Raw genomic sequence first — 11,061 nt, 5'->3', positions numbered from 1 at the left:
TAGTTAGAAGATGCTTTTTTTCAGAAATGTTTTCCACGTACTCTTAAGTGATGTACACCATTAAGTGTTTGTATATTATATTAAATATTAATCTATGTAGTAATATATGATATCACTAGCCAGTTAATACCTAAGTGATGGTTAATATTATTAGCGTTCTAGTTGTAAATACAGGTAATAATAACCGATGCATTCTGTAACCATAATATGTAAGTTGTGTGACAGGCATTTTATGCACTGCGTGTGAGATTTGAGAAGTACAACATTCGTGTACGTTGCCGTTAAGTTATAAGTAGATGGAAGTGTACCAAATAAAATAGAATTTTGTTTGTCATCTTGTGGAAAAATTAGAACAGTTTACTAAATAAAAATCAGATGAGCAATAAACCAATAATAATAATGAACCAATTTAAACTAACAATAATGCAGCAATTAAATAGTATGCTGTGCCAACACAATTTTTTTTTTTTTTAATAAAATTGTTTATATTATATGTGTCGTCTTGTTGTGTACTAATTACATAAAAATGTTATTTATGTCTGATTATCGATGACAGTATTACCGATAGGGATCAATATTATTATTTAATAGCTGACAAAAGCGCTACTGTTTTCTTAAGCCAACAGATATTGATTATAAGTTCAAATCTTTATAAAGTCACAGCAAACGAACAGATAGTTGAAAATTAGAAATTCAAACGCCAAAATTTGTTTTAAAATTATAAAATTAAAAACATACGTTCCCATTTAAAAAAACAAATGTCGTACTTATTTTACATATAAGGGTTAAAGATAAAAATATTCTAAATATTGCAAAATGTAGTAAAATATGTACCTAAAAGTTTAAGAAAAATAAAATTCTCAAAATATTCATATTTTCCGAGTAAATGTCAAAATAAGTGTCTTACGTTAGTTGGATCACCCTGTGTAAAGCATTAGTATATTAATTTTATGATATAATAATATTTTTGGTATAAAATAATAATACCATTGGTTTTTGAAATGTTATAATGCTATTTGAAAAACATGATTTTACTCATGTTCACAACAGTTAGTCGGTAATGTTTACGGATCGAACTATAACATGTTGTTTTCAATATCGTACAACGGTGTTATATATTGTTAACTGAAAAATATGTGCAAATGATAAATTCTAATATATTGCATAACATTTTAAAGGAATTAAGATTTGAGTCATCTCACATGATATGATAATCTTTTGTGGTTTGTTTTTTAATTGTCTTAATTGAGCTAAACCCTTACTCCGTTTTAACTAAAAAAAAAAATTATATATATTTTTCAACTAAAATTTTCGGCTTACTTAGAATTATTGAACAAATTATAGAATATTATGTTTCTTTATTTTTCAGTATTGTTTTTGTATCATGATACTTTTTAGACATCTGTTTCTTGGTATGTTATTTCTTCAAAACTCCTACATATTACCATCTATATTTTTATGTAAATTAGTGTTTCGAATGACGCACGTCTAATACGATTTTGTATTAAAATGTTGATGAATATTTTCTGAGCAATTTGTACAAACAAAAAACAACTTATAAAACATGTAGTTTTTACTATTAACCAAACACTACGCAGCTAATATAAGAAGAAAAATATAGTAGGTACTTGCTAGTATTCCAGTTACTTCCAAAGGCAAACGACAGTCATCTTTATATATATTGTCAAAAATGCGTTGCTTGTACATTGTAATGTTGCTCGTAGCAATTCTAACAAATTTCTCAGGTATTTAAATAAATATAATTTTTGGAATTTCGTATAAATATTAAGCACTTAAATATAACAAAATCCTTTTGTTTTTCAGCGGGATCTGGGTCTGGGGGAAATACAAATCGTAAGTTATTCTGTTAATTACTAAAAAAAAGTTTACTAATCTTTCCAATGCGTACACTGAGTAATTTAAAAGTATATTTTTTTTTTAACGATTTATCATTACACATTTTTTAAATTATATACGTTTATAATATTTCTATTGTATTTATTTTCAGCGGTATCTGGGTCTGGATCTGGGTCTGAGGACTATAATACACGTAAGTTATTTTCTTTGTTTACTAAAAAATGCATATAAATCTTTCCACAGCGTACACTTAATAATTTAAAAGTATATTATTTTTAAACGAACTATTAGTAAGATACTCATTTTTTAAACCCCAAAAAAATTATCAACTACAACATTTTTAAATAACAATTATTTTTGAGTTTTTTATACATATTAACTACCAAAAATAACAATTTATACTATTAATTGTTATATAATTACCACTACCCTTTTGTTTTACAGCTTCTGTTCCAGCACTACCACCGAGTAAGTTTTTTCTATCGTTTCACTAAAAAAAGCATACAAATCTTTTCAAAGCATACGCTTGAGTACCTAAAACCTAAAAAAATGTTTACAGCATTTATATTATGTACAGATTTTGCCTCATCATTAATGTTTACAATGTCTCACCATAATTGATCGGTATTGATCATAGAGCTAGAACCAAAATTTTGTTTCCGATGACCTACAAGTGTACACATAACTCGATTTTCGTAGTTCTTAAAATTTTGTATAAATATTAACCATACAACAATTTATTATATTTATTATATACAACAAAATCCTTTTTTTTTTCAGTGGAGACCACCCAGGTGCCTGAAAGCTGTAAGTTATTTTCAATGTTTCACTAAAAAAAATCATAGAAATCTTTCCAAAACAAATTATCAATTACAACATTTTTAAATAACATTTATTTTTGAATTTTTTATACATATGAACTACCAAAAATAACAATTTATAATTTCATTATTTACCACTACCCTTTTGTTTTACTGCTTCTGTTCCAGCACTACCACTGCGTAAGTTTTTTCTTTGTTTTACTAAAAAAAGCATACAAATCTTTTCAAAGCATACGCTTGAGTACCTAAAACCTAAAAAAATGTTTACAGCATTTATATTATGTATAGATTATGCCTCATCATTAAAGTTTACAAGGTCTCACCATAATTTGTCGATAATGATCATACAGCTAGAACCATATTTTTTTCCGATATTTTACAAGTGTACACATAACTAGAATTTCATTGTTCTAGAATTTTGTATAAATATTAACCGCCTAAATATAACAAAATCCTTTTGTTTTTCAGTGCCGACCCCCCAGGTGCCTAAAAGACGTAAGTTTTTTCTGTTTTTACCAAATAATGCATATAAATCTTTCCAAAGCGTACACTGAGTACCTAAAAACCTAAAAAAAAATTTTAACTGCTATTATAATATGTACAGACTATAACTTATCATTAGAGTTTACAAGGTCTCACCATAATTTGTCGATAATGATCATACAGCTAGAACCATAATTTTGTATCCGATATTGTACAAGTGTACATATAACTAGAATTTTGTATAAATATTAACCCCCTAAATATAACAAATTTTTTTTGTTTTTCAGCGGGGACCCCCCAGGTGCCTAAAAGAAGTAAGTTATCTTCTTTGTTTTACTAAAAAAATCATAGAAATCTTTCCAATACCAATTATTAATAACACATTTTTTAACTATAAATAACCGATAATATAGTATTTATAATATGAATATTATTAATGCTTCGTCATTGAGAATACAGAAGTGTGGTGAACAAAGTCGATTTAGTCATTATAGTTGTATACTTTATCTGAATATTTAAGATCTCTCTCATAGATTAACAAATGTTACGTGGAGTTAATAACTATACAAATTTAAACAATTTGTTGCATACCGACACACTGTTTTTTTTTAATTGTTCGATGATTATGTGATAGGTACGAAAATATAACTGTGTTTAAAATATTTACAAAACCCAATTACACATTATTTATAATTATTCATAATTTCAACATAGAATATTAAAAACTTAAGGCGTGTCTATTTTAGTTTCTTTGTGTTATGTTAAAGCACTCGGGTGTATATAAAGAACAATTATTTTTGAAATTCTTTATAAATATGAACCACCAAAATATAACAATTTATAATTTCTTTAATCACCATACTACCCTTTTGTTTTACAGGAAATCTTCGACGACGACCACGGAGTAAGTTATTTTCATTGTTTTACTAAAAAAAACATACAAATCTTTTCAAAGCATACGCTTGATTAATTTGAAAGAATATTCTTTTCTGGTGAACAAAATCAATTGATAAATAGTCATTATAATAATTTCCTTTAGCTGCATATCCAAGATCACTTTGGTATATTTAACAAATGTTGCGTGATGATACTGCCTTAAAAATATTAACCGTGAGATAACTAGTTAGCGTCATTAGATACTAGTGAATAAAAAATAAAAATTATAATTCGAGTTTAATTAATAACAACCTTTTCTGGAATTTTGTATAAATATTAACCATCTAAATATAACAAAATTCTTTTGTTTTTAAACGGGAACTTGGTTTTGGGCAGATACAAGACGTCAGTTATTTTCTTTGTTTTACTAAAAAAATCATACAAATCTTTTCAAAGCATACACTAGAGTAGATTTATAGAATATTATTTTGAATTAATTATCAATGACACTTTTTTTTAATTTAAATATATGTTTATAATATTTCTATTAAATTCAATTTGTAGCGGGATCTGGGTCTGGGTCTGGATCTAAGTCTTGGGAAGATAAAAGAAGTAAGTTATTTTCTTTGTTTTACTAAAAAAATCATAGAAATCTTTCCAAAACCAATTATCAATTACACATTTTTTAACTATAAATATCCGATAATATAGTATTTATAATATGAATAATATTAATGCTTCGTCATTGAGTATACAGAAGTGTAGTGAACAAAGTCGATTTAGTCATTATAGTTTTATACTTTATCTGAATATTTAAGATCTCTTTCATTTAATACCAAATGTTACGTGGGGTTAATGATTAAACAATTTTGGCAATTTGTTTCATACCGACAAACCGTTTTTTTTTTTAAATTTTGTTCGATAAAACACAAAATGTCATTATATGTTATTTAATTATCAGAGTCATAATCTCAACTTAGTATATTAAAAAGTCAAGGTTTGTTTATTTTAGTTTTTTCCGTTCGCCAACAATAATATTTACTAAAATGCATTACTTGTAATTTGTAATAGAACTAGTAATGTTAAAGCACTCAAGTGTACATAAGTAACAATAATTGTTGAATTTTTTTATAAGTATTAAACACCGAAATATAACAAATTTGAATACTAACCACTGCCCTTCTGTTTTACAGTTTTACCAGCGCGTGAGTTATTTTCATCACTTAACTAAAACAAATTCATCCATTAATCTTTCCAAATCATACACTGTGTAATTTTAAAGAATAATTTTTTTGAACGATCTATTACTAAGACACACATTTTTTAAACCTAAATAAATGTTTACAGCATTTACAACGGTTTAACTAAATTATCTTCACTACTTAACTTTGATTATTTCTACTGGATACAAAATATACATTTTATCTTTATTAACAAAACGTTAGTTAATAACTTACTACAAATGTACACAGTACATTTTTTTGTACGTACAATAAAAATAACCTAAATATATATATATATATTTATGTACATTTTTTTATTATTACAGCAACCCCAGAAAAAAAACCAACTCCCGAAGAAGTGCAAGGTTATAATATGTTATTAGATTTAGAGTTAAATTATACTTTTGACCAAATTATGTTCACTATTTAACTTAAAGTTATTTATACTGATTATAAATGATCAGTTTATCCTTATCAACAAAACGAGAGTTTATAGCTTACTATAAATTTACACTATACACTATAATGACAGCAGAAGGAACCTATGTATATATATATATTTTTTTTTTAATTACAGAATTTTTAAGACAACACGAGTAAAAGCAACGTAATAGCCGTGCAATCGCCGAACGGGCAGACTGTTTCATTATTCATTAAAAAAGAATTATATTATGTATCATTTTAATTCTTATAACCATAGCGCATCACGCATTATATGTACACATTTCTTAGAATAAAATAAAATAAAAAAACTTACTGTGTCTATTCATATAATTAATACATTTTTCAACTATACTTAAAAAAAGAGTATTTTATTAATTAAAGATAATATAAGATTTTTTTGAGGACGTCATACCATTTGAAAATAACCATAATGTGTGTTTATGGAAAAGAGTGTGAGAGGTCTCATACTTAAAAAAAAATGCAAATAATTAATAAATCTTTGAACTATAAATAAAAAAAGTGTACTTTATAATTAAAGGTATTATATGATTTTTTTTAGGCTTAAAGTGTGTTTATAGAAAATAGTGTCTAATACTATAAAAAAATAATTAATTATTGCTGGAGTTCTAAAAAGCATATCTAGCGAATTATTTAAAAACGAATGATTCAATTAGATTTTTAAAAAATTGTGCAATGGTCTTAATGCAACAATATGTCTTACCTAGTTATAGTGAATTTGACCATCTACGAATTCGCATTGAAGCGTTAGTTCGAAAGTTTTTTTTTTATCAGTGATAATGATTCCTAAACAATCTGTGTAATGTCTGACCCAGTGGCACCAACCATTCGAGGTAAAACATAATTTACCAAAACACTCAGCCAAGAAAATGAATGGGATTTTATCACTTTCAGCTAAAATATCTCCTGAACACCTTTGGCCTCCCCGTCACCACTATACGACCTTACTGGTCTATATTACAAAAGACTCGAAGTTGCTGAAGTAATGAAGAAATATAGTATATATTTGATTATACATATTATAAGGGTATATATAGTCATAAGGGTGCATTGCAATACATTTAGTTTTAAAAATGTCCATGATGGTTTCCTTCATATATGGAAACAATCAAGTTTTCTCTCTAGACTGATTTATATAATTGTTCCTTCTTATAACAACTTTAGAAATCTATCGTCATTCTATCTCTCTTTAACGTATATTTGAGTTAGATTTGATGTTTTGTGAACGTTGTTGATTTGTAGCTCTTTATATAAACTAAACGATTATTATATTTGATTGTAATTTTAGCTTCGATGCAAAGCGAGAAGGTATTGGTTTTACTCTGATGTGTGTTTTTTATTATCTGTATACACTGTAACTTTTTTAATACTGGACCAATTCCTTCGAGTAGCAACTCTATAAATCACAAATTTCATCTAGTCGGTACTTTGGGGGGGGGGGGGGTCAAGAGTTGAAAAAGTTTACTTCTCACAGTCGAAATTTGAAAAAACAAAAAAACAAAACCAACTTAGTTTTTTTGATAGCAACTTTTGAAACTTAAATGGTAACGTATAAATTTCATTAATTTTTTAAATTGAAAATGATATTTTGACTGATCGATAACCAGTTTTGTATAACTTATTTTAAAGTTAAAAGAGTTTTAAAGTTAGGATGGGAGAGGAAGTGCGGGTGGGAAATGCGTGCAGATAAAAATAATACTACACTCCACCTTTCCTCCTGCCCTAATTTTGAAACTTCAACAACTTCAAAAATAGTTATCCGAAACTGGTTATCGACCAGTCAAAATTCTTAGTACATTATTCTCAACTAACAAAGTTAATAAAATATATACGTTACCATTTAAGTTTCAAAAGTTGCTATAAAAAAAAATAAGTTGGGTGAGGGGTAAAAACAAAAAAAAATGTGAAAAATTGAGATCGCGTTGTAAAAAAACAATATGAAAAAATATATTGTAATTTCTTATTAAACCCTATGAGATATGAGATATTGAGTGGCTCGTTATAAAAAAATCACCTTGTATTTTAATAATTATTAAAAGTCATGAATGATAATTCTTTATTTTATGACTGGATCAAATCTCGTGAACATTTAACTTTATCATACTGCTCCTATACTATTATTAAAAAAAACACAATTTTTAAAATCTCCATAATAGGTTATTGTTAAATAACAGGCAACAGCCGACAGCTAATGACTATAAACGTTAGTAATATTCAACTAATAAGTAATATATGTAGGTAAAATTTATTGTTTTCTCCATCGCAGTACCAGTCTACGATTTAATTTTAATTTAAATGTTAGAAACTCAATTTTTCTTTAGAAAATAACAAGAAATTAGTATACAGGGTGGGGCAGTAAAACGGACGATTTTCCAATGTATTTAAATGGGAAAACCCGTTTCACTATCCTACCCTTTACGTTTTAAGGATCTATGAAAAGGTTTTTTTAGTTGCATTTTGTTTTGTACATTGTCAATCTAGTAAAATAGAAGGATAATAGAGCTTTGAAATAATATAATCTATGAAGTATAAATAGCTTGTGTGAGATTGCTCTAATGGAAGTATATAATACATAATTATTAATTTTATTGAGAATAAGCGATTATAATTTAAACTATGGAGTACAAACGATTGAAACATGAATCGTCCACCATTCCAACTAAATTTAACAAGAGATTGTACATGTGTTATTTGGTCCACTATGTTTTTGCAAAAAAAAAAAAACCAGTACAGTGGGGTCGGGGCATAGTAGGAACGGGAAGGTCACAGGTTTAGAGGAATTTTTAAATCTGAAAGTGATAAAATGGTTTGGTCTGTATTGGCTTGAAAATACTAACTACCGATTTGCAAAGAAGCGTTTTTTCGAAAGTGATTTTATCACTTTCAGATTTAAAAATTCCTCTAAACCTGTGACCTCCCCGTCCCCACTGTACTGGTTTTTTTATTTCCCATCCATTCATGTACGACACTTGACGAATATTTCGGTATCACTTACGACTGGCTACGTTTTTCATACTCGCTACATTTACGTCGCTACTAGCCCTCTTCCAGTACAAACAGCGAATGAGGTAATAAGTATTACTGTTTGTATTTTGTTATCATTATTGTTTAATACTCCTATAACGACGAAGTGCAAACGCTTACAACCCACATAAATACAGAGAACACAGCTAATAATGATGAATTTTGCTTTTGTGGTTTTTTTTTTTTAACTCCTTACTATTAAAAATACTATATAATTATATAGTAGCTATAGTTGCTCTTAAATGTGAGTTTCGGACCCTTAATAAACACATAACTGCGAAATAAAAATAACATTATTAAGATACATTTTTTATATGCATATTAATTGCATATTTGGTCAACAAATATCTGATTTACAATCTGTCGAATGGCGAGTTTATGGAAAACAGAACCTGATCAATAAACGAAGAAGAGTAGTTCTTGTTAATCACCAGGATTTTATTGATGCACTAGGTGAATATTATATAAGCATATTACTTATTAATTTATGTCAGGCTGCACAAAATATTGATAATCTTCTATATAAATGACATTAAATTTACATCATGATTCTTTATCATCTTCTCGACTCCCCTTCTCTTCTCGAAGTTTCTTTTCTTTATTATCTTTTTTTTTTAGGCGGTATCCCACGACACGTATTAGGTGCCTTATTTCTTTACGATTCAATGCACAAATAAGTCCGTATTTTCGTCCGTTCCGCCGGGTTTTCGGATTACATTTCTCGATTTGCTGAACAATAAAATCAAATGTTTGCCCTCGATCGTAAATGTTCGGGACAAACAAGTGAAAATTTTCATCCGTAATTACATTCCAATCTGCACTCATGGCCGGTTGAGGGGCGGTACCGGAATCCGTTGCCATAGTCTTAGCCGGTTGAGAGGTCCTAGAATGCATTGCCGTACTCATGGCCGGTTGAGGGGCGGTCCCAGAATCCGTTGCCGTACTCATGGCTGGTTGAGGGGCGGTACCAGAACCCGTTGCCGTAGTCTTAGCCGGTTGAGAAGTCCCGGAATACGTGGCCGTACTCTTAGCCGGTTGAGGGGCGGTCCTAGAATGCATTGCCGTACTCATGGCCGGTTGAGGGGCGGTACCGGAATCCGTTGCCATAGTCTGAGCCGGTTGAGAGGTCCCGGAATGCGTGGCCGTACTCTTAGCCGGTTGAGGGGCAGGTGTGGAGGTCGATGTCACTGCCGACTGTTTTGGAAAAAAAACATCATTATACTTACATTTTTATGTCTTATTTCTGGCACATAACCGATAAGAGATTAGAGATAAATGATGAGGGATGGGGTTGGGATGGGGGTGTGAATGGATTTGGGGTTAGGGGTAAGGGTTGGAATGGGAGTGGGGGTAGTATATTACTTTGGCAAATAAATATAACAGCTTATATTTATTATATATAACAGCTTGCGTACTTTTCCGCAACACCACGTAATACATTTTTAATAACCAAACATATTCGTCCGCGAATCGTAAGGGAAGCATTTCATTTTATGATAATGGCCTAACAAATTATTGACCACATAATAACTCTTTGGAACATATATATTATTTAACTTTTCAATTACTTCTGGAATTTTCCCACACGTGCTTAAGGAATCTACTATAATCCCAGTTTATAAACCGGAGAATAAAAATATCTGTACTAATTATCGTCCGATATCTCGGACTTATACTTTATCCAAAGTATTGGAAAAATGTATACAAATAAGATAGTATGTGTTTCTGGAAAAATCGTCTATTTTTTTTGAAAGACAATTTGGTTTAAGAAATAATAAATGTGCTTTTAAAGCGTTACAAAGTCGAATAAGTTCTATTTACAAAAAACTTGATGAGGGTGACGACTTAGTACTTGGAATTTTTTAGATGTAAAAAAGGCCTTTGACTCAGTAGACCATAATTTGTTACTAAAAAAATTAGACACATATGGCATTCGTGGAGTAGCGAATAATCTTAACAAAACTTTTCTAACAAATGGCACACAGCGAGTTAAATTAAATAATACTCATAGCAATTTTTGTAGTCATATCAAATCTGTTGATTCTGTAAAATACCTTGGTGTGACTATTGATCGATATTTAAAATGGGATATTCACATTGGATCTACTATTAAAAAAGTTAGAAGCATGTTCTATATTTTCAAAACTCTAAACAATATTTTATTGACCAACACCACGAGAATGATTTATTGTGCAATTGCTCAGTCAGTTTTCTCTTATGGAATTGCTGCTTGGAGAGGAGCTTATGATGCGCATTTAAAAAACTTATAACAACGATAAATTCCTTACTCAGGATTGCTTTCAAAAAACCCTACT

Source organism: Adelges cooleyi, unplaced genomic scaffold (assembly GCF_023614345.1).
Source record: "Adelges cooleyi isolate 19-005CV unplaced genomic scaffold, UGA_ACOO_1.1 ACOO_flye_CR_arks_rails_tigmint_CR_PRNA_21, whole genome shotgun sequence".
Lineage (NCBI taxonomy): Eukaryota > Metazoa > Arthropoda > Insecta > Hemiptera > Adelgidae > Adelges > Adelges cooleyi.
The sequence above is the reverse complement of the archived record's forward strand: the minus strand, read 5'-3'. Positions refer to the sequence as shown.